The following is a 22,872-nucleotide window of genomic DNA, read 5'->3' as shown; positions in this document are numbered from 1 at the left end:
CATTGAATCATTCAGTGTTTCAGGAACATCAAAGACTTTCATGCTTGATATTGCTCCAACAGTTTCGTGTCTCAAAGATACCAGAGGTGTAAGGCCAAGAATCGACGCGATTATTTCTCAGGAAATTATCAACCAGGTGTTGTTTGACACAATGTATACGGGGGGAAAGGGGTGATTCCACAATTCCCTTGACCGCAAATTACTGGCGAACCGTTGATTCCAGAGACATACTTCGTATTAGAAAGAGCATCCAAATATAACGTATAGACCCCAGATACGTTCATTTTGCAAGGGGTTGTTGTTCAGTTATAAAAAAAACTACCTGTTTATAAGGCGATCTTGTCCTCAAAAACCGAATAAAAGAGTAGTTTCCTTGCCTTTCCCTGAGGCTAACAAAAATAAAATTCGCGTTTCTAAGTACAATAATCACTGATACATTTGAATTTTAAAAAAATAACGGGGGAAAGTTTGGGGAAAAACAGCGTAAACGAGGGTGAGAAGCATTATGGTCCGTTAGTTTACGCGATTATCTAATTGGGTTTTTGAGGACTGGGTATCCGCGTTTAAACAGTTAGTTTTTTTTTAATATTTTAGTACTAGACGGATCGATACCGGTCAAAATGACCGGAGGTTGATTTTTACTATAAAAGCTCAATTTTCGTACGTTTTTTCCTGTTTAAATGTAGATGTGAATGTAGCAGTATATATATACATATATGTATATATATAAAATTCATTTTCTGTCTGTCTCTGTGTGTGTATGTTCTCTATGCAAATCCACAATTTTAGATCGATCGTCGCGAAATTTTGCATTTATACCAAATGGGACCCGACTTAAACGATAGGCTACTTTGAAATTTCGTCAGAGCAGGGCAAATACCTCAAATGGGCAAAAAACCAGTAGGGCAACAATGGTTTTTGGGCCTCAACAATCACTTTCCGAACGTTTACTTTGGTTACCGTGATTCCCTAGCAATGCGTTTCAGGCGCGTTTTATGCCTTTACAACGGTTTGTCACCTCTTTAACGCTGCCAGTATATATGTATAATAGTTTACGCCTTTATAATGATTTGCAACATGAGGCTTTTTGAATGACGTCATAATCATCATCATCAGCATAGCTTTGAGAGTCAGGCAAAGGTGATCCCCATAGAAATCACTGTTAAAATTTTTGATTTTACCTTAGAAAATGCGGAAATTTAGTGGGTTTTCGGTCACATCAATAATTTTAAAAATTGTATTGAATTCTTGATTTTTGAAATATATTGAGTTTGTTTAGAGATACGAAGCCGAGAAAATTCAATATGAAGTAATTAGCCAGACCTACTGATTTGAACTTTTTATTTATATCTTCTCAAGCATGAAAATTAATGTCTCCTTATTGTTTTTAATATTCAACTGCATAAATCCATATAGTTTATGTTGTTTTAAAATTAATTATGGGTCCATAAAGTGCATCAAAGAAGTTCCACAGCTTTAATTAAGCATTTTTGGAAGCTGAAATAGGCAGATGGATAACTCGAAGTTCAAAAGGGGAGGAATCAAAATACTTAGCACCCCTTAAAAAAGGAGAAAAAAGTATATTCATTTCTACGTTTCTTTAAATCTAGATTTGTTTATTTCATGAGTCGCGCAGGAAGTCGCCATATTGGTTATCTAAGACGCGGTTTACATGTCCCTCAAAGAAAGAGGGAGATATCACGTGATCCAAAAAGCCTCATTAGAGAAAACCCGGGCAGCGCAGGGTATTATAGCTAGTTTTTCAATATTTCCCAATGCAGTGAACTTATACAAGAATATATATTTTCCTTTTTCTCACCTAAGAAAACAACGTCTTTATATGTAAACGCGTTTCATATAAATTGGTCCCTGATGAATTTCACGTGAAATCTCTTTTCGATCTTTTATTATTATACCTACCAAGGTAGTATTATCATGCTTCATATTCAATGATTTGCATCACTACATTTTTGGCCATATTAGTATTTATTAAGGATCATTAGTATCATTAAGGATGTTTTCAATTAGCCGAAGTGAGCATATCTATATTAATTGTAATATGATGTCATGATTCGACGAACTATTTGCTGAGCATGGCTATGAAAGGGCCTATAACGATACCGGTAAAATTGACCGGTGATGGTACTTCTAGGTACTACTAAAAATATCTCCCCCGAATTTTACTTAAAATTTATGATAATCAACGTACTATAGTCAGCGCTCGTTATAACGGCCCCACGTTATAGCGACCATTCCATTGCAACGACCGGTAGGATGAGCCTCAAATGTTTTCATACCACGAATAACCTATATGTTTATTCTTTCGATATAACGACATTTAAATATAACATCTATTTTCGACGAGCGATGGGTGTCGTTATAAAGAGAGTCGACTGTATTTAAGGATTTTTAGAAAAAGTGAAATTTCTCAACATTCTAAGCGACTCTGGTTTATCATGAAAATCGAGCGAGAAGTTCAAAAACGGTCAAACTGACCGGATTGGTCCATCTAGTGTTAATAGATGTACACAACACCTTACAACATGAATGACGTATCCAAGTTCTACACGATATTTGGATAAATTCACTAGTTGCCAATTAAATGCGGCAAGGGGAAACATTCCCTGCATAGCATTGGGATAATTGGGATAATAAAATTCTCCCAGCATACCACGGTAGACGTACTACATCTGTAAAAAATAACTTAATATAAATAAAGATGTTGAATAACTGTTAATTACTCACTGAATTTCAGAATTTTACTGCGCAATAGAAAATTATAATCTACATAAAATTTTGATCCAGCAGAAATGCATTATGAATGTTGTTGTCCAACATGATCATGTAACAAATGGTAAAAATTAACATCGTTAGGTCCTATCAGGTTGGGCGACAGATGACGCCAGTGCCGTCTTAACACGCATGGGTCCACCCGGGCACGGTCGTGAGCCTCAAGGGTAGAGGGGCCTCAGAGAAATTAGAACCGGTTGAAATTTTCGAAAATTTGTCAGGTAAGGCCTCAGAAAAATCACTTGGCCCGGGGGCCCATGATGCTCTTAAGACGGTTGGCCGAGTTGCGAGCAACTGTGTGATAACATAAACTCTCGAGGTCTAAAAAAGCCCACCATCCAGAAAAATCTCCGGAAAAGATTAAGTTCACCACGTTTGAAAAAAATCGGGAAGATACACCAACACCACATTGCATTCTCGAAGTGCTTAGGAAAAGTTCAAATCTGAGCCATCAGTGGAAATTTTTCCAAGACAGCACATGAAGGAACAACTGATTTCATTGATCTAATGAGTTGCCGGGAAACTTGGGAAAAATTAGATGCGTCAGACCCAAAAAAATTTCCCATGTCCAGTTTTCTGGACTTGCGAAGTGGATCTTCCGACTTTGACAAAAACTCTGGAAAATTCATTTCAGTGAGGAGCCGGAAGCAGCCCGGTCTTACTTACTGAAGGACAATAAATACACCTTCTTAGACTGGTTTTACTAGCCCGTCTTTAATACCACCATCATCCCTGAGAGCTGAGCATCAGGGCAAACATTTGAGTCTGGTCTGGTAAGAGATTGTAGTCCACACTGCAGCGCTATTTACGCAGTTTCCTTCTTCGCTGATTTCACTGTCTATGAGGAAAATAAATACTCTTTTCCATAAAATGAAGCGTTCAGTTAATAATTCATTAATAATTATTTATAATTAGTATTTAATTAAATGAAGAGTTTTGTTAATTAGTTGATAAATCCCGTCAAAATGTTTGTGGTTCACGTGGTGCCGTAGTAACCAATCATACTGAGTGCGGCATATATGCCGAAGTTTTTTATTTTTGTTGTGCATGTGGCATATATACCGGAGTTATCTCTTTGGTGTGACCCGTAACACTGCGTCTGACCATTATGTCGCCCTCGGACAGAGAGAAGTTGGCCACCCCTGATCTACACCACTGGAGACACGACTCTGCCTTCTTTATTTCATGCACTGTGGCGTATCTATCTCTCTCTCTACCATCCCACCTGGGGTAAGTTTGTTGAACTCAAGAAACGTTACTGTTGCCTCTACTTCAGAGCGCCCAAGAGGCGTGGTGGTAAGATGCTCGTCTACCACCGTGAAGGTTGCCATCACAGTCCCAGGATCAAACATGGGAAAGAATAAAGATACTTTCCCTAACGAGCTTGAGGTGACCACCGATAGGTGGCGCTTTCATTTCCAACCCAACTCATTATTGGCAGTAATTTGCAATATAGCATTATGGTCAGAGTTGGCGTTTGGTGAAGTAGTTAATGCCAATGAAATTCAATGCAGAAATATTAAATCGTGTTCATTTGATATGGACAGTTAAATGGACATTTAAATATATACACACTTCGCTTCATCACCAAACATATAGATTCGACTTTTAATCTGTGACTCAAGTGATTTAAAATAGCGATAACAAACCTTTCAACGAAGAATAAAGTGCGACATCCCATACCCGGGGCCTCCCGTTAACGAATACTATTTTTAATAATGTCGACGGGACATAAGTGCGACTAAATGCGCAGGGTGTCCCAATAATCCGTAAATAGTTTGGATATTTATAAAAACACTTAAGTTTCAAGAATTGATAACAATAATTCCATGAATGTGGTTCGCGAAAATGTTTCGTCGGTAGAGGACACAGATGATATATGGACCTAAACCTTTCTTCAGTCTATTCTGCGTCCGAAACGTTCGTATTGCTTCAGTTAGGCGGTGATTTGTAGCTGAAATGAAAAACTTAACCAATAGTGCTTCATCCCCCAATGTCACCATCTGAATGAAAACCTTATGCAAGCGCCAGAAACAGGAAAATTCAGAAGAGAGCTATTAATAGTGCACTCTGCATTTTATAGGAGTATGATTTGCATATTTCCGGTGATTTGCTTCAGTGCGGCTCCTACTAACTACAAATGGACTTTGCAATTCCCCACAGGATGATCAAAAACAAAATCACAAATTGGAAAAAAAATATCAAGAAAAATTACAGGATTTTCCAATTATAATCCCAAATCAAAACACAGAAGAGAAAGCTGAAGAAAAGACAGGAGAAATAACAAAATCAATTTGCAACTGAAGAAAAAAATAACGCACCCAAACCCATTGGGACTTCCAATGTGGGTTAAAGAGAAAATCAGGACAAAAAACAAGTTAAGGAAAATTTGACAGAGAACATCGGACCCATATTTTAAAAACCAATATAACAGAAAAAGCAAGAAAGGTCAAAAAAGACATAACAGAATGTTTAAATGGAAGATTTTCACAACGGCTCGAAGAAGCCATCCCAGAAGACGGAACAGTATACCAGATTTATCATAAGATGAAAAATAAAAAGGGGAAACACCACACCAATAAAAAATTCAAATGGTAATTTAATATTTGGAAATGCAGAGAAAGCAAATGAATTTGTAGGTGTGTGTATGAAAAAAAAATGTACACCAAATAAGACAATTTCTCAAAATTTTATCAATAATACAGAAAGACAAGTACAAAACTATCGTGCAAACAACATTGCAATTGATAACTCGGTTTTTAGACCCATCACAATAAAAGAAATCGAAGAGAATAATGACCAAAATCAAGCAAGAAAAACACCAGGGTACTATGGTATTACATCCAAGGCTGTAAAAATGCTTACTCCAGATGTAATAACAAACACATTTAACCTTTTAATGGAAATAGCATACTTTCCCAAAATGTGGGAAAGAGATATTATAAAGGTAATGCCCAAAGTGGGAAAACCAACAGAAGAGGCGAGTTCATATAGACCAATAGCTTTATTACCACATTTATCTAAGTTGTTCGAAAAATCCCTCACAACAACAATAATAGAAACCACAATCATAAATCAAATAGAACAATTTGGTTTCAAATCACATCATGGTGACATACCATCATGTACATGCCATCAACTTTTGCGAGTAATAGAATTTATACAAAAAGTAAGAATAGCAGCAGTCACTTTAGATTATAGTAAAGCATTTGACTGCTTATACAGAGAAGGATTGATTCCCAAAATGATAACAAGAGGTTATCCACCAATCATCATAAAATTTTTAACATCATATTTCTCAGATAGAACATTTCAAGTCCAAGTGGGAGAGGAAAAATCAAGATTAGGTAAAATAAGTGCAGGAATAAACCACAAGGATCAAATCTGAGACTCTATGTACATAGTATTTGTATGGACGATTTCCCAGAGACAAGCAATGGACTTTTGGGAATGTACGCTGATGATGTAATAATAATGAAATCAAATGAAGATCCACAAATAGCTCTCACAGAATTGCAAGAAGAAATACACAAGATAGAGAGATGGAATCACTTCAACCAATGCCAAGCTAAACCCTGAAAAGTGTGAATTCATTCGATTCACAACAAGAAAATTACCAACTAACACTTCTATCAAGATTAAACAACACACAATATACCCTAAAGATAATATCAAGTACCTTGGAACATACATGGACACAAGACTGAATTTCAGAAACCATACATCAAACAGAATTCAAAACGCCACAATAAATATCAATCAAATTGCAAAATTCTGAAATCCAAGAACAAAATTGAGTCCGAAAAACAAAATAACGATGTACACTCAAATTATTCGACCATCAATATTATATGTTGCTACAGCATGGAAGTATGCGTGTAAGGGAAATACACTGCTGGCCACCCAAATTGCAACACCAAGAAAGACAAGAGATATCGCAACAATATTTACTTTGTAGATAACATGTTGACCAAGCATCAAATGATTAAATTTATAGACTTCTGTGAAGTGTGGTTCCTGCCAAAATCAGTAGCCAGAGTAGCCGCCATTGTTGGAGATCACCGCTGCCACACGCCTCGGCATTGATTCAAAGAGACCTTTGATGTGTTCTTGGGGTACAGCAGACCAAGCAGCTTCCACGCGTTACCAAAGTTGATCTGGTGTGGCGGCTGGGGATGTAATCTGGGTCACTCGTTGAGCAACCATGGACCACATGTTTTCTATCGGCGAAAGATCCGGAGAGCGAGCTGGCCAGGGAAGCAATTCAATCTGGCGATTGACGAAGAACCTTTGGACAATGCGTGCCACGTGTGGTCGCGCATTATCCTGTTGAAATACGGCTGTGGGCAAGCCCTGAAGGTAAGGAAGGACAACTGGCTCCAATACCTCGGAGATGTAGCGCTGGCTTTTTAAAGTACCGGCAATGCGTACTAGAGGAGTGCGAGAGTGATATCCAATACCGCCCCATACCATAATACCCGGTGCAGAACCAGTGTGGCGGTGCATAACGCAGCTGTTCAGCATCCTCTCTCCACGGTGTCTCCAGACTCGAATCCGACCATCGTGGTGTTGCAGACAGAAGCGTGACTCGTCAGTAAAGACAATTTCATTCCATTGTGCCGTCCACATCCTTCTTTCATCGCACCATTGGCGGCGGAGACGTCTGTGGTTCTGCGTCAAGGGTAGACGAAACAATGGACGTCTGGCGGACAGACCATTCTGCTGTAAACGGCGTCGAATGGTACGCGCAGACACTGGATGATGCGGTACAGACTGAATGTGCTGTGCTATGGTTCGTGATGTGGCTGAGCGATCCGTCACTGCCATACGCACAATACGCCTGTCATCACTTGAAGTGGTGCACTGAGGTGGATGCGATCGAACACGTCGGTTCGTCGTACCCTCCTGCATCCAACGATCACATATCCGCATTACAGTTGTTTGGTTTCGTCCAACATGACTACCGATTTCCCTGAAAGATAATCCACAATCTCGGTAGGCCACTATCCTTCCTCTGTCGAACTCGGATACTTGATCAAAAGATGATCATTTTTTTGAAAAAACCACAAGAAAAACACAATTGCCGTACTTCAAATCGTCGAAATCTCCAAGCCTTAAATAGCGCTTTGAAGTGGCGCCACAGGCGCGCGTGATGTGCGTCTGCGCTGAAATTCTAATCATTTGCATATCTCACCTCCGCTAATGCATGTTGTAAATTTCATATTATTTGCATGCTTCCTTCAGGGTGTTGCATTTACGGTGGCCAGCAGTGTATATGTATACTCTCTTCAGGTATTTCAAAATAAGACTTCAAGAAGATTCACGGGAGCTCCAAGAAACTTTAAAATTTTGGAACTACACAGAGAACTCAACATAGAATCAGTCTATAAATATGTGAAAAGAACATCCAAGAAATTTTACGAAAAACTAGAGAAATTAAGTATTGGCCACTTTCAAGATGTAGTAGCTTACAATCATGAAGAAAGGCTCAGACATTTAAGGCCAAAAAATGTACCGATGATACAATATAGAAATGAGTTCTGAAAACACAACAGTACAACAAGGTAAGCACTGAATACACAATGGGGATAGACATTCTTGTACGTTTTTGTAAATATTTGTGAACAGTTCTTTAAGAATTGAGATGGGCACATAGAACAGAATATTGTAATTTCTTAAATGTTTATTTTATTTTTCATGTGTAAATGATAAGGGACACAGATTTTTGTAGAAGTCTTGATGTATAACTGTTTCACACTGAATTGCAAAATTGCAATTTCAATTTCTCGTGACACTTACTCTAATTAATTATAATTTCTTGGAACCTATTTATCACCACATATTTATATTTTCATAGTGTCAATAAATAAATTGATTTGCTCATTTTAAGTTGCATTGGAGACATTTTTTGTAATAATATATAAGATATGATATTTTTAGAAATGCCAAAGATGCATCAATTTTTTTTTTTTGGAATTTCATAAATGTATATAAATTTTAGAACCTATTTATCCTTCATGTATTCGTATCTAATGATGTAATTAACTGCATATTTATAAGATAATAATGAAACATTTAATCAATATTTTTTATGTTGGAACAGTGTAAATTTTAATGAAAAACAATTTTTTTATTATTAGGAGTAAGAAGAATGAAATGCAATTTCATTTCACAGGTAAATGTTTATAATAGATATATATTAAAAAAAATATGGGGGAAAAAACAAATCCACGAAATAGAAGAATCTTTCCAGAAAAGGGGGAAAAGATTCCAAGATTTCCTGAAAAAACAGAGAAATAAAGAAATGAAAAGATAAAACCGGTCCATGTGTAATGATTGAGTGCGCAAATGGGATAAACAAATTTTAAAATTGAAGATTATAGATACCAAATTAGTAAAAAATTTTATCATTCACACCTTTTTCCTGGGGGAGTCTGCAAATGGCAGAAACATTTTTTGAAAAGAAAAAGTTCAGTTGAATAGAGACTTGAGGGATTACCCCTTAAAAGCTAGATTAGTGATCACGCTAATAGTGATCCCAAAGATGAAAGAGATGTAGGCCCTTAATTATAACATTGGGTCTGGCGCTCCACATCACTGTTCACGAACTATAAAAAATTCAGAAGACTAAAACAATAACATGCCTACAAAAAAAACAAATCCTCTCATAATACTTTTTCGCAAAACACGTTCAAAAATAGTGCGATTCCTTCATGAAGTTTCAAACAGTTTTCAAAGTTTAGTGGACACTCTGTAAAGTAATAGCCACGCGAAACCTCACGTTACTAATGGAATACGAGTGGCAACATGAAATGCCACTCCGATATAATAACAACTATATAATTAAAATAATTCACAATCATAAAAAAAACTAAATACATGAAAAAGAACCTTTACATAACCGTTAACTACTAATTTAATACGTTTTTTTACGACTAAAACATAATTTTATGTCAAGTTTTAGTCAAATAAATATGCATAAAAAAAACATTTTGACATAATACGGACAAATTTTAGATGATAAAATCAAACTTTATCAGAACTAGGTCAGGTTGATTGGCAGATGACGCTATTATTCAAATTCAAATTTATTCATTTGCAACATACAGAGATAATATTCGGTATTCCGCGTATATGCATATTTATAATCGCTGTTATCAATATATATATATACAGGGTGGGCAAAAAGTCTGTATAAACCTTAAAAATTTATAAAAACCGGAAAAATAACCGAAATAATAAACAGTTTGCAGGGTTTGCATCGCTGGGTCACGGGAATTTTTTTGAGGACAAAAAATAGATAAGAAACAGCCGATAGGTCACACTGACGTACACAAGTCAAAATAACGAACAGAATGCCTCCAAACGACAGCTAAGGGCGTCAAAAAGGAGTTCAAAGGTAACACGTAGAAATCGTGCCGAACAAAAACCGCTTGAAGCTCTATAGTCACGAAATTCGGTCAGTAGTTTTATTTTATGAAGTAAAGACTCACTAAGAAAGGGTTTTTCGAAATTCGACCCCTAAGGGGGTCATAAGAGGGTTCAAAGGTTATATAGCGAAATCATGCTGAGCTATAATTATCAAGTTTTTGGTCAGTATAGTTTTAGTTTGTAATGTAGAGGCTCACTAAAAAGGGATATTTCAAAATTCAAACATATAAAGGGAGTCATATGTGAGGAGGAGAGGGGTTTCAAAGGTTCGCAATCGCCGTTGAGCCCAAACAGCAGAAGCTATAAATATGAAACTGGGTGAGTATTATGTTTCATAATACAGGGAATCACTACGACAGGATTTCTGAAAATATAACACCCAACGTGGTGCAAATGCTATCGTATGGGGGAAATCATTAAACCTGATACCAGAGTAGGCCTACACTATGGTTCGTACCCTAATACGGCCACCCTCAGGAAGCTGGTCTTTCGAAGAGTTGACCGTTTTTAATGGAGGTGTGAACTGAGAAGATAATTAATTACTTAACCCCCCCCCCCCGTAATGAGGTTGGCCTGTGAAAAGTGTCTAAACAGGTTAATGCCATTAAAATCCAATGCAAAAATGGTAAAATGGACGTCTAAATGAACAACGCGAATGTTTGAAACAAAGAAAAGTATTTCGGAGTCTTTATCAGGAATCCACATCATTTGGGCCAAATTATTCAAAATAATTACAATCAATCTTTACCGTGACATCTTCCATACCAGACGCACACCACCCCCGTCAACGGATATTGTTGTGAATTACTTCGACGCGGGATGCATTTTACTACCCATTTACGGACATACCTCTCGTTAGCGGACAAAATTTTCACTCCAATGGGTGTCCGTTATCCAGAGGTTCTACTGTACTTCGGATTTTCGACAACATATTGTAGAATCGTAAAAATCACATATTGTTACGAAAATTATGTAAATAGTCATATTTTTCATCATTTATTATGTCATCTTCACCATTAACGCATTTCTCTGTAAATCTCGCCAAACTGACGACAAACTTAGTGAATTTAGCGACAGTTCCAGTGAAATTCGGCGATATCATGACGCATTAGGAAAGGATTAGACCTCGCGAGAATGAGGGAGGACCTTTTGGAACCTTTTTTCGCCTGCATATAATCACCGCCAAAAAGGAACTAAAAGAGAGAATAGTGGAAATAGTGAGTGATATAGTTCTTTTGCGTACGTATGTCAAGGGGCTCTCTATTTAGCGCGTTGTAAAATCGGTACTTTTGAATAGGTGTAAATAGATGTTCTGTAAAATAAATCTGTGTTGCCCTTTTAAAATTGCTTCGCTTTGCCATCTCGATTGCCCGTGAGAGACATTATCCGGAGCAATATATACTCTGAATATTCGCAAAAGCAGCTTGTATAATGGAGGAAATCAATGCTAATTCGAAATATAGTGGGTAGAGCACCTACTTATACACACTGGTGAGCACACTTCTAGACCGCAACATTCCAAAGCAAACTTCGAGACAGTGAAATATTTCGCAATGGCATTTTCATGCCTTCCGACGAGCGTAACAAGTAATTAAAAACTCAAAATCGTCCAGAAAACTCTTTTGTTCTAATAATAATGACAATATTCAGAGATAACATGTGAAGGTCACACCTCAAAGGTCACGTGACACAGTGTGTGATCTGTGTAATCCGTCTAAATAGAAGGATATGGCGCCACGTCCACTCTGTATCTTATTAGCATCCACTCCACGAAATGTGTTTATGACCTCCTCAATGCTAACACCGAATTACAACAACAGAGCAATACGCGTGCCATCATTATTATTATTATTATCATCACAAGAAACATTTCTTTTGCTTAATAGAGGAAAAAGATTTGAAGATGAAGTTCCGAGGAACGATTAGGAAAGATGTCGTCGAGAGTGTTTTATACTCTCGATAGCCCTGAATACGGATGACAGGCCACACAGAAAAAAAATTTAGAGTGGGAAGAATGGTTGGCATTTCGAAATCATCATCTTCACATTGATTTGTTTTCTCGAGGAGTTTTGGTGTGGATTGCTACAGTTTCTTTTGAACCCGGGTGACCTCTTGGCGCGATCTCAGACGATTTATTGCATCGGTAGGATACCGGTTGCGAGACATTTATCTCTATGTGCAATGAGCAATTGAAATTTATAATTTAAAGCCGGAATTCATCGAAGAATACGTAATTTCATGAAAATAATTTGGAAGGGGAAAACCCCGTATACACTGGTATCAATAAAAACAAGTCGATTAGAAATTAAGGTGAGAAGTCGGAAATGTTCAAATATTATTGAGGAGAACTACATAATCGACCTCAATAATATTTCTATTATTGAGGTCGATTTCTCGAATCAACAGTTTTTTGTCTGATATCCTGACTTACATCAGTAATTCGTTCCAAGACTGAAGACGCAAGTCGAAGAAGGGGAAAGTCGAGATAAAATTTTAGAATGGTAATGTTCCGCCCTCTTTGGGTAGAGAAGGGGGATAGATTTGTAGATTTCCCTTATTCTTTCGTGTCTTATTTGTCTTTCGTGTCGCATCGTGAAAATCATTTCATATGCAGTTTACTCATATTTAGAAAAATTGATGGCGGATGCAGCACTGTAAAAAGCATTCGACAAACAAACTTCGCGTTAGCTCTGCAACACATACACGCACATTTTCCAATATGGCCCACCCATGTCTTCTTCGACCACCTGTCTATATTTTTTCCATTGAGACATAGTGACGGATCATGATCTGGTTAGGTATATACAACTTATTAGTTATATACAACTTTAACTTCCTAAGCTCATGTGGGCTTGGAAGAACTTTACCACGAAAAAAGACTGATGTCATACGTCGAATTCCAGCAGGGCATTTCAGGCAAACAATGCCCACTTAATAGAGAAGCTTAAACAAGGTAAGCCAAATAAGGTACGCATCCGCTATGCGAGTTTTATATTCATTCGATGGGAATAACTAACGATAAATCTCTATCAATATCAGATTCCTAGCAATATATGCATTTATTTTAGCAGCTAAAATTGTAATGCCTGCAAATGTTCTTCTGAAGGTAATTGAAGTAAGTGTGATCGTGGTCCAGAACAGTCTAAGCACCACTAAGAGAGAGAGAGTATTCTCCAACTATTGAATTGAATTACAAAACATCAGGGACTTACCAGAGCAGGAGAGTCTGCAGATGAATCCAAGAGAATGGTTATCCTCACTCGTTCCGAGTTTCGGGTCGACTACGTTTATAAAGTTACGGGACGCACCACCCGAGTACACGTATTCAAGGATGCAATTGTAATTAAAAATGACATCATTATCACTGTTTTTACGTACGGGGTACATGTTTCGTAATACTATATTATATGGCTTATTCATCCTTGGCGGTCTTCTCCTCCTCTTGATTGAGTCCTTAAAACTGCAATTAGAGCGGATGACTTTCTGTTGTTTTGCGCTTTCATTTTGTACGCAAGTGTGTGTGAATGACTTCCAACATCATGTATCAATATCTACACACTTATTGCGTGGAAAAATCCTGTCACGGCTCGAAATGAACGGATGTCTCTAACGAAATGCGTGTTTTCCCCTTTGATTTGCATTGCGTCAATGTCAAGTTCAGTTTCCGCGTTAGTTTCACAAACTCGACGTTGATCGATTTCGCGGGATATGTCCGTGAATAGATGTCAGCGGTCATGTCTGTTTTGTTTGATGTGACAAGCGAAAATACGCTTTGTTATGTGTGGTTCCTATATAGCGAGTTAATATGGCAGCTCTCTGTCTGGCAGAACATAACTGTGTGCCGCAAAAGTATTGAATGACAGTGTGGTTAATAACTCAAAAAGAATTATTATAAAAATATCATCATCAATATTCAAATTTTATTATTCGAATTATTATCAATTCATCCAAATTTATGACACTTGATTTTTGTGGTCTTGTTTGTTGCGCCATCTATGGAACATGTTTGGAACTGTATGCTATGAAATGACACCCCCCCCCTTTCCCTTCCTCTCCTAAACTCCTTAATATTTGCATTTTTCGTGATCGTATCCAGGCGTAAGTTTCTGGTCCTTAGATCAGACTAGAAAGATCAACGGGTGCCATCACGAAATTTTGACTCGAGAACTCTATTCGTACTTCTAGCGCAGCCTTAACGAAAAAATATTGGGCTTGAAGTATTACCAACAACGGGTCAACCGTAAAAAGCTGATTCATTCATTTCCCGTCAGTTGGTACAAATCCTCACCGGATTCATTTTGAATTCCCTTTTCAATAAGCGTTGAAAAAAAAATTTCACGTCCCCTTTTGTGCGCGAATCCCCTTTTCCAATAGAGTAATACCCCGACTTACGCTACCCCGAGTTGCGCCACTTTACGGTTCACGGATTTCCTGCGAAAAATTCTAATTCAAGGAATTCAAACATAGTTACGAGACTTTTGCTCAGATAATAGAGATTGCAAAGACTAATCAAATTAAGAATTATTTCACTCAATCAGAACATCAGACGTGGAGGAACTGCAGTGATTTTTGATCGGCTACATTATTGAAAACTTTGCCATGATTCAAAGATGAAATCCCAAGACGTGTATAGTATCTTCCAATTTTACAGACATGGTCACCATTTCATTGTTGAAGTCCAACGTTACATCCAGTCTTGAAGAAAATCTTGACCAGTCTTGATCAGTTTTAACTCGCGGATAAAAATTGTTTTCCTGCCTCCAAACACAAGCAACTCATTTCTTTCAATGAACCGATGGTGTTGTCAAAACATTCAAAAAGGGTTTAACGCGTGACTTTCCTTTTGCATAGATATTAGAAAATACATTTTTTTTTTTTACCGGAGCGGATTGCAGTCAAAATGCAAGTTACATTTTCTGAAGTCATAGTTAAATACCACACAATAGTACAGCCAGGTTTTCTAAATTTCGCATATGTACAGTATTTGAAAGAAAAATCGCGACCCGATTTACGCGGTTATCGCCGCGTAGATACCACCTATCGCGTATCTTCCGAGTCTTTCCGCACTAATAATAATGTGAAGATGTTATGTGCTGCCATCTAAAGAGCAAACGCTACCCTAAGAAGTCCGGGCTAAATCAGAATAGCATTCAGATGTATGAACAAATTAATTAATTTTTTTAATTAAAAGAAAAAATAATAATTGATAAAAGAATTATCAAATTGCATTATTACCAAAATCTATTTCTGGAAAAATTCATCAATTTTTTATAAAGGAAGTTATTTTTAGATAATATTAGCATATATAGTAGATTATGTCTTGACATTCTTGCAAATAAACATCTCTCTAATGCTTATGATGCGTTGCTCGACAGTTGCAACGGATTGCTGCAAACGGAAGTAAATTAGAAATTATTGTTACTTAATTTTTGATCTGAGCCTATTGTAATACTTCGACGGCAAATACATCAACTTTCTTATACCCCCCGCACTTCCGAAAACATTTGTTAGTGCTGTTGCTTCCGTTTAGACGTTCGAGAGATCAAGGAAAAAAATTGTGATTCTCAAAATATCGATTATATTTATTGACTCGAACAGGCAGGCAGTAGAAGTAAACGAAACAACAATAACATTTCCAGTACAAGCGTTTGTAAAAGTCTAGCACTGAAATTATGTTCGAACTTTGACCACTATGCTGTTTTTAGAATACTTAATGCCCTAACAAGTCGCATTCAACACAAGCTAAACGAAAAGCCATTAGTCTAAAAAAATCACTCTTCTCCAAATCTAATGCGAAAAGTTAAGGTTCGTTTATTTTATTTGATTGCTCTTTATTTTTCTTGTAGAGACAGAATTGTTTTGCTTTCCTACTTCCAATTTTTCTTACGCGGAAGGTCAAACCCCGTACTGTCGGTCCCTCATAGTCGAAGATGGGATCGTTCAGCTCCAAACTGCCATGATGCTCCGACATGTGTGAGGTACACCAAAAATCACGTGACGTCAGAACGGACCAAAATTGAAGGTCGGTCGCAATGCTTATACCCCGCGAGGGACAGAGCGAGGGCCATGTTTGGTGTTAAGGTCGCAATGTACGAACTGTTGCGAAAAGCTTACAACCAGATTCAAAGATTTCGCAGGTCAATCAGAACAAATACCAGGAGACGGCAGGTAAATATAATAGTGCCAGAATCCCTAGCGAAGGTTATTTTGGCAATCACAAGCAGGATCTTGGGCCAGAAGGCCCTCAGGAAACTAATTAGCGTTTCCTTCATTATCAATAGAGCACAGTCCTCACAATCAACCATCAGACCCCGACTATCACGAGAGGAATTAGAAACTTCACTCAGCTCATACACACACACAAGGTGCCTAAATAAGATTAGACTTACAAACGAAATAGATAACTATACCACACATGCAACTCGTCCATATTCCCATGTGGAACTTCAAACGAATCGGTACATATGGACGTTGTGAACCTAACGTAAAGTTTCTTTCTGAAGTGTAACGCTTGAATACCAACTTCCGCATACCATGGCTGTGGTGACGGTGGAGTTTGAACCCAGGTCCTCACTATGACCACTTGACCACCACAGCGGCAAAAATGGAATGGACCAGAAAGTGGGCGTATTTCTTGGCGATTTTGGAAAAGGCATCGGAGGACTTTCATCCTCTAGGTCAGTGAATATTTTAACACGTGCCGAGATTAATAGGACTTAAAGGAATAGTTTTCGTAAGTTCCAAACTCTCTAAGTGTGCTTTTTTTAATAAGAGTGATCTTGTGTAATTATAGTGCCTGTGTACTGTGGCTTGAAATATATAAAAAAATATTTTTTATATACATCGTTATAAAAAAGAAAAAAAATTCAGGGCTGCGTCAATTTCTAATGTATGTACGGGTAACTAGATGGCGATATGTGTGCAAATATGTTTCTATATGGAAGGTTATCAAATTCCAGAACCTGAAAACGAGGACGCTTTCACACGCATGCTTGTCAACGCTATTTACTCATGCTTTCGAGAAATGGCGCCGTTGTATCAACAAGAACACAGCAATTGTTTTCTAACAAACTTTTTTTTTTGCGGGGCGGGTGCTTTTCAACAGATGGTGCCGATTCATTAAGTAATCAGACATTCACTTTTGTTTCGTCCATTTTGTTTATTCTGAGTAGATAAAAAAAATAACCCCAGCTCCCCATCCCAAAGCATGAGACCCGCCTGGAGGACCTCCTTCACGGCGTTTACCTTCAATCCTGTTCATACTGTACGTCCGACAACAATTGCCCCATTCCGATGTTTTGCTGGTTTTGGTACAGTACCCACAACTTTTAACCGAACGATGGGGTCATCTTGGGTTCTAAAAGTTGTAGAATGAAGCAGTTTTCACCAAAAATTATGGTTTGCAATTTTATATGTGCAATTTGTCTTGATGAGGGGTCATCTACATATTTATTATTGTTCAAACTTCGAAATCTTCAATGTAAACCATTATTTTTTTCCATCTTAGCTGATTTATCGCATTGCATTTACCCTAAAAATTAAATTTCATCGCTGTAAGTATAAAAATGAGAGAGATATGAGTAAAAATGTGTTTGGGGACGCTCTCAACATTGAGAAACTGAATTTGAAGGTTGATTGCAGAGGGGAAAAAACACACTAAACAAGTTTCGTACGATAAATGCTCCATATGCTACGCGAGTGTTTGGATTTTTTTTTAGTGGTTAAAAAATAAATAGTTTTTATTTTATGGAGGTGAAAAACAAACATTTTTTTCACTACTCTTCATTTTAGTGACTTTATATCCGTGATTGTACGAATATTTATACTATAATTGTTTCAAACGATGTGTCACAAAGCAATTGTTTGTGACGACAATTTCATCAATTCAGAAAAAATATAAGAATTTTCCGTTGAACATTGCGCTATTTTATATTGTAATTTTGTTTCATTTTTTGCTATTCCTCAATTTTTAATAATGCTAAAAAAATACGGATGAAACGAAATGACGTGGTTTTAGCAGAGACGACTCCACCAATAGCCACTACCATGAACTTGGCGCACACTAAGATGATTTACGCTATCGGGCGAACCGTTATTTATTGATTATTATCTCCATAAATATTAGTATCAATCTAATTGTATGATATTAATTTGTGAATTCTTTGCACGTTATTATATTTACCATTTCAGCTCATGAATATTGTGTAAGGAATGAAACGGATTTCTGAAATATTGAAAAATTTCAAAATTTCGTTGTTTATTTGTTTACTCGAATTTAAAAAAAAAAAATGTTTCAGAAAAACTGGATGAATGACTTATTTATCGTATCACCGTATAATTAAAACATTGCCCATTTCAGTAAAGTTACGAGCTTCATATTTAAACATTTTCGCATAATTTGTCATGAGAAATTTTTCAACGAGTTTCAAATTTATATCTAGTATATGGTCCCTAAAAGTGGTCATTTTCATATAATCGCTCATATCTTATGAGGTAGAGGTCAGATTGGAATGAAAATTAATTCTGTTGGGTTTTCGACTATGCCGATTCGAATGAAGTAAAAATTAATGTATGCTTCTACTCACGAATTTTTAAAATATGTTTTAGTAATTCCTAATTCATACTTTAAAAAAAGGCAAATTCAAAATGAGTAATAAAATTATATTTGGCCCATTAGAATCTATCATTTAATATAAAAATTAATGAGATACCGATATTATTTTAGCAATTATGCTCAAAAACAAGATGTTTCCGTTTAACATTACGACACTCGTTTTTCAATAATTTATACTTCACTAACCGTTCGTTCAAAATTGATGAAATTTGATATTTCGGCATTTCTTGAGATACTGAATCCAAATATGGAAGAAAAAAATGGGGTTACCATTGAACTTTCAAAAGTTGGATCTAGTTTTAACATCTAGATGCCCCCTTAAGAAAAAATGAACTTGATACACTTATGGAAGATCTTGAACGAAGAAGAATGGTGCCTTTCTTTTTCTTTTACAATAAATAGAATCCAAGATATCGCCATCGTTCGGATAAAAGTTGTGGGTACTGTACCTCTATGTAGAAGTATTATGAAGTAAATATTCGTATTACACCATTTTAGGTATGCAATTCGACGCTATAATGTTCAGCAAATGAGGATTTTCGAAAATGTCCTGGTTTTTATTAGTGGATTCCGTATTTGTTTGTAATAACGAATTCAGGGATCGGTCCCGGTTTCTTAAGTACTTCATCTGGCCACCCTAATGCTAGACCCTCTAACAGCTAAGACTAGGGACACCGGTGGGACAAAAAAATCCGTCCTTAAAAGAAGGGTGACAGAGTTAATCAGGGGTTTGAGATGCATACAAGGGAAAATTATTGTTTGGCAGTAAAAAAGGGTTGACCGCATCTGAGGTTCGTTAAGTGTTAGGAGGGGTCTTACTCTATAACGTTACATGCATGGTGTATTTTCAAAATAGTACCCCTAATCATTAGGGGTACTTAATTTCCATATTTACGAGATAGCTGCGATAAATGTTAGATTTACCATTTTTGATGAAAAAATGCGAAAATTTCATATTTTCACCCCATTTCCGCGAAGTCTTGATAATTTTGAATTTTTGAAACGAAAACAGGTCGTAGTAATTTAGCTCTACGCACTTGAATTTTATAACTTTCAACTAAGTACAGTACTTTAACCAGTGTCAGAACTGGGGTTGGGGCAGTAGAGCAACTGCCCCGAGCGGCAAAATTTAGGAAGCGGCAATTTGAGGTGGAAACAAAACACCGTTACAAAATTATCGAATTTTAAAGTTGTGGGGGCGGCAAAAATCCTAGTTACGGCCCTTCTTTAACGCTCGACCTGCTAATTAAACTATATAAAAGTTGATGTGTCGCTAGTTTAGTTCGTTTTTGTGAATGAATACAAAATTTTTAATTCGATTTTTTTTTTGGGATGAATGCAAACTTTTTCATTAGAATTTTGTTTTCACAATGAATACAAAATTTTCAGTTTCCAAAACATTTCTACAGATGAATGCGAAATTGTTTGAAAATATTTTTCAATGACTGCAAAGTTCTTAAATTGAAATTTTTTATTTTTGTATTTTTGCGAATAAATGCGAAATTTTTGAATTTTTTTTCGGCAAAATTGATATATATTTGTTGTAATCATATTATAATAATAATACATAATCATTCCCTTTTGTGATACCAATAAATGAAATAACTCAACCACACACACACACGCAACCAGAGTTAAAGATACCTCGACTTGTATTGATCATATTTTTACAAAAAATCAAAATTATACAACACCATTTTCCTCCGGAATATATATCAACGATTAAACCGATCACCATCCCATTCTTCCAAAATTAAACTAAGACAAGTAAAGTTCCAATTTCCAAATCTCTCTTGAAAATCCCCCCTCATATTATTAGATAAAAAAAAACTTTCCACTTTTTTTGTCAATTATAATTACCTCTGGTTGAATAATATTGACTTAAATTTACAATATCAGTACTTTACATCCACTCTGAACTCTATTAACAATAGCTTCAAGTTTGTAGCTTATCGAAACAACAAATTTAAGAAAAATTGGATGACGACTGAAATTTACATCTTGATCAAGAGACAAGAACCTTATGATGCACTATTTAAAACTGCTTATAAATGTGTAGCTAGGGTACTGAAATTGAAAATCATAAACACTAAAAACGAATATTATAGAAAACAATTTGTCAAATGTAACACAAACAGTCAAAAATGGACATTCATTAATGATATCATCAATCATAAAAATCAAACTTCAATTTTTTCTGTACTAGCAAATCGATTCAACGCCCAGTTTGAAGATATCAACAATGGCAATCTAGCTTTTAATGATATTAATGAATTCAAAAAGTATTTATATTCAACTATAAATTCTTTTGTTTGGTTTGATGTTGATAATACCGAGGTCTTAAATAATCTAAACAGCTTCTCCAAGAAATCTACACCTGACTACGACGGTAGCAGTATATATATCTTATTAAAGAATTTGCACGAAACTGTGGAATTTCTAACACAAAATTTTTATAATACATATTTTAATTAATTTAGCCATATTTTTCCAGATTCTTTAAAACGAGCAACCATCACTCCGATCCACAAATCTGGGGAGAAAATTTTCCTTTTCAATTACAGACCTATATCGATTCCCCCAACTTTTCCCAGAGTTATAGAAAAATTTTTTATCATCTAGAGTGTGTTGTTTTATAAATTCCTTAACCAAACAAACTTCTTTGCTGAAAATCCATATGGTTACATTAAAGGTCGTGATATAGAAAACGCTCTGATGAACTTCTCTAAATTTGTTTATAACAGTATTGACAGCTGCAAATTTACTCTGGCCATACTTTTAGACGTTTCGAAAGCTTATGACAACGTAAATCATTCAATTCTCATTAAGAAACTCTGCAGGGATTAAGAAGTTCTGCAGGGATCAGAGGTAATACATTAAGCTGGTTCATTTCATACCGAAATAATCGTAAACAGAGAGGGGACCCTCGGGGGTCAAATTTGGTCCCCTTGCTGATTATAATATTCATAAACGACTTATGTCAACTAAATATCCATGATACTAATGATCACTTTCGCGGATGATTCCATTCCGCTGTATTCTTCCAATGATTTTAATACACAAACAACTCAAATAAATCATGACCTGCGCTTAATCAGAAAATGGTTTCTAGCTAATTAACCCTAAATCTTCCAAGTCATTCACTTCAACTTAATTTACTCCGAAATTAATTTTAATCTAAAATTCCATAGTCCAATGTTTCTGATGAACATCGACTGCTCCTGCGAAAAAAAAAATTCAGCAAGTACAAAATATCAAATATCTCGGACTTTATATTAGTAGCAATCCAAAATGAAAACTCGTTCACTGGAAATAGCTAAAAACAACTACGTTTTATCGTATATAAATTCTGTTATCTCAAACAAAAGACAGCAGCAGAATTTATTAGGGAAATATACTATGCATGGTTTTATTCAGTTGTCAATTATATGGTATCATCATCTGGGGAGGCGATTACAAGACCAATCTACAGCCTATCTGTTCTATTCAAAACAGATGTTTCAAAACTATTTGCAGCGCTCGCTCTCAAATCCCATCCCAACTCATATAATTTTAAATCTACTTCCCCATAATGCCATCTACCGAATCATACTCCACATATATCGTAATAAATCAATATGCACACAAAGAGAGTCCATATCATTGAGAAGACCAATTGAAATTTATTGCATACCCTCATTTAGAAAAGAAATATTTCGCAAACATTTTTACTACCTAGCTCCTAAATGATTTAATGCTTTACCATTGGTAATACGCAACTTATCTTGGTTTGCAGCATTTAAAAAAAAAACATTTTTAAATTTCTAATAACAATAGACGATATTGATGTATATTTTTACGTATAGAAGCGAATTACCTAATTATCAATGTGCCTGTAATTGCCACATATCAATTTTTTTGTATCAAATGCTACTGTTATGTGAACATTTATTTTAATATAATTATTACGAAAATGTATCCAAAATAATTTTATTATTTCAGCTGTATTTATTTTTTATTATAACTTCTGTTATATATCAATTTTTGTCTTTACTTTT

At 36.1% G+C, this 22,872-nt stretch overlaps 1 protein-coding gene across 1 annotated transcript in view; it reads right to left on the bottom strand.

Annotated features, from left to right (window-relative positions):
- LOC149081537 (zinc transporter ZIP5-like) overlaps positions 1 to 13,501 on the bottom strand; it is an 84,046-nt gene extending 70,545 nt beyond the window's left edge. The window contains exon 1 of the mRNA XM_089238474.1: positions 13,434 to 13,501. The gene's annotated coding sequence lies outside the window, so the exon portion shown is untranslated. The remainder of the gene's footprint in view (positions 1 to 13,433) is intronic.
- Between the last annotated feature and the right edge of the window lie 9,371 nt (positions 13,502 to 22,872).

The sequence above is a fragment of the Pholcus phalangioides genome, unplaced genomic scaffold (genome assembly GCF_987345545.1).
Source record: "Pholcus phalangioides strain wild (caught in Gottingen) unplaced genomic scaffold, Ppha-v1.0 ptg000010l_1, whole genome shotgun sequence".
NCBI lineage: Eukaryota > Metazoa > Arthropoda > Arachnida > Araneae > Pholcidae > Pholcus > Pholcus phalangioides.
Note: the sequence above shows the minus strand (reverse complement) of the source record. Positions and strands in the feature narration are given on the sequence as shown.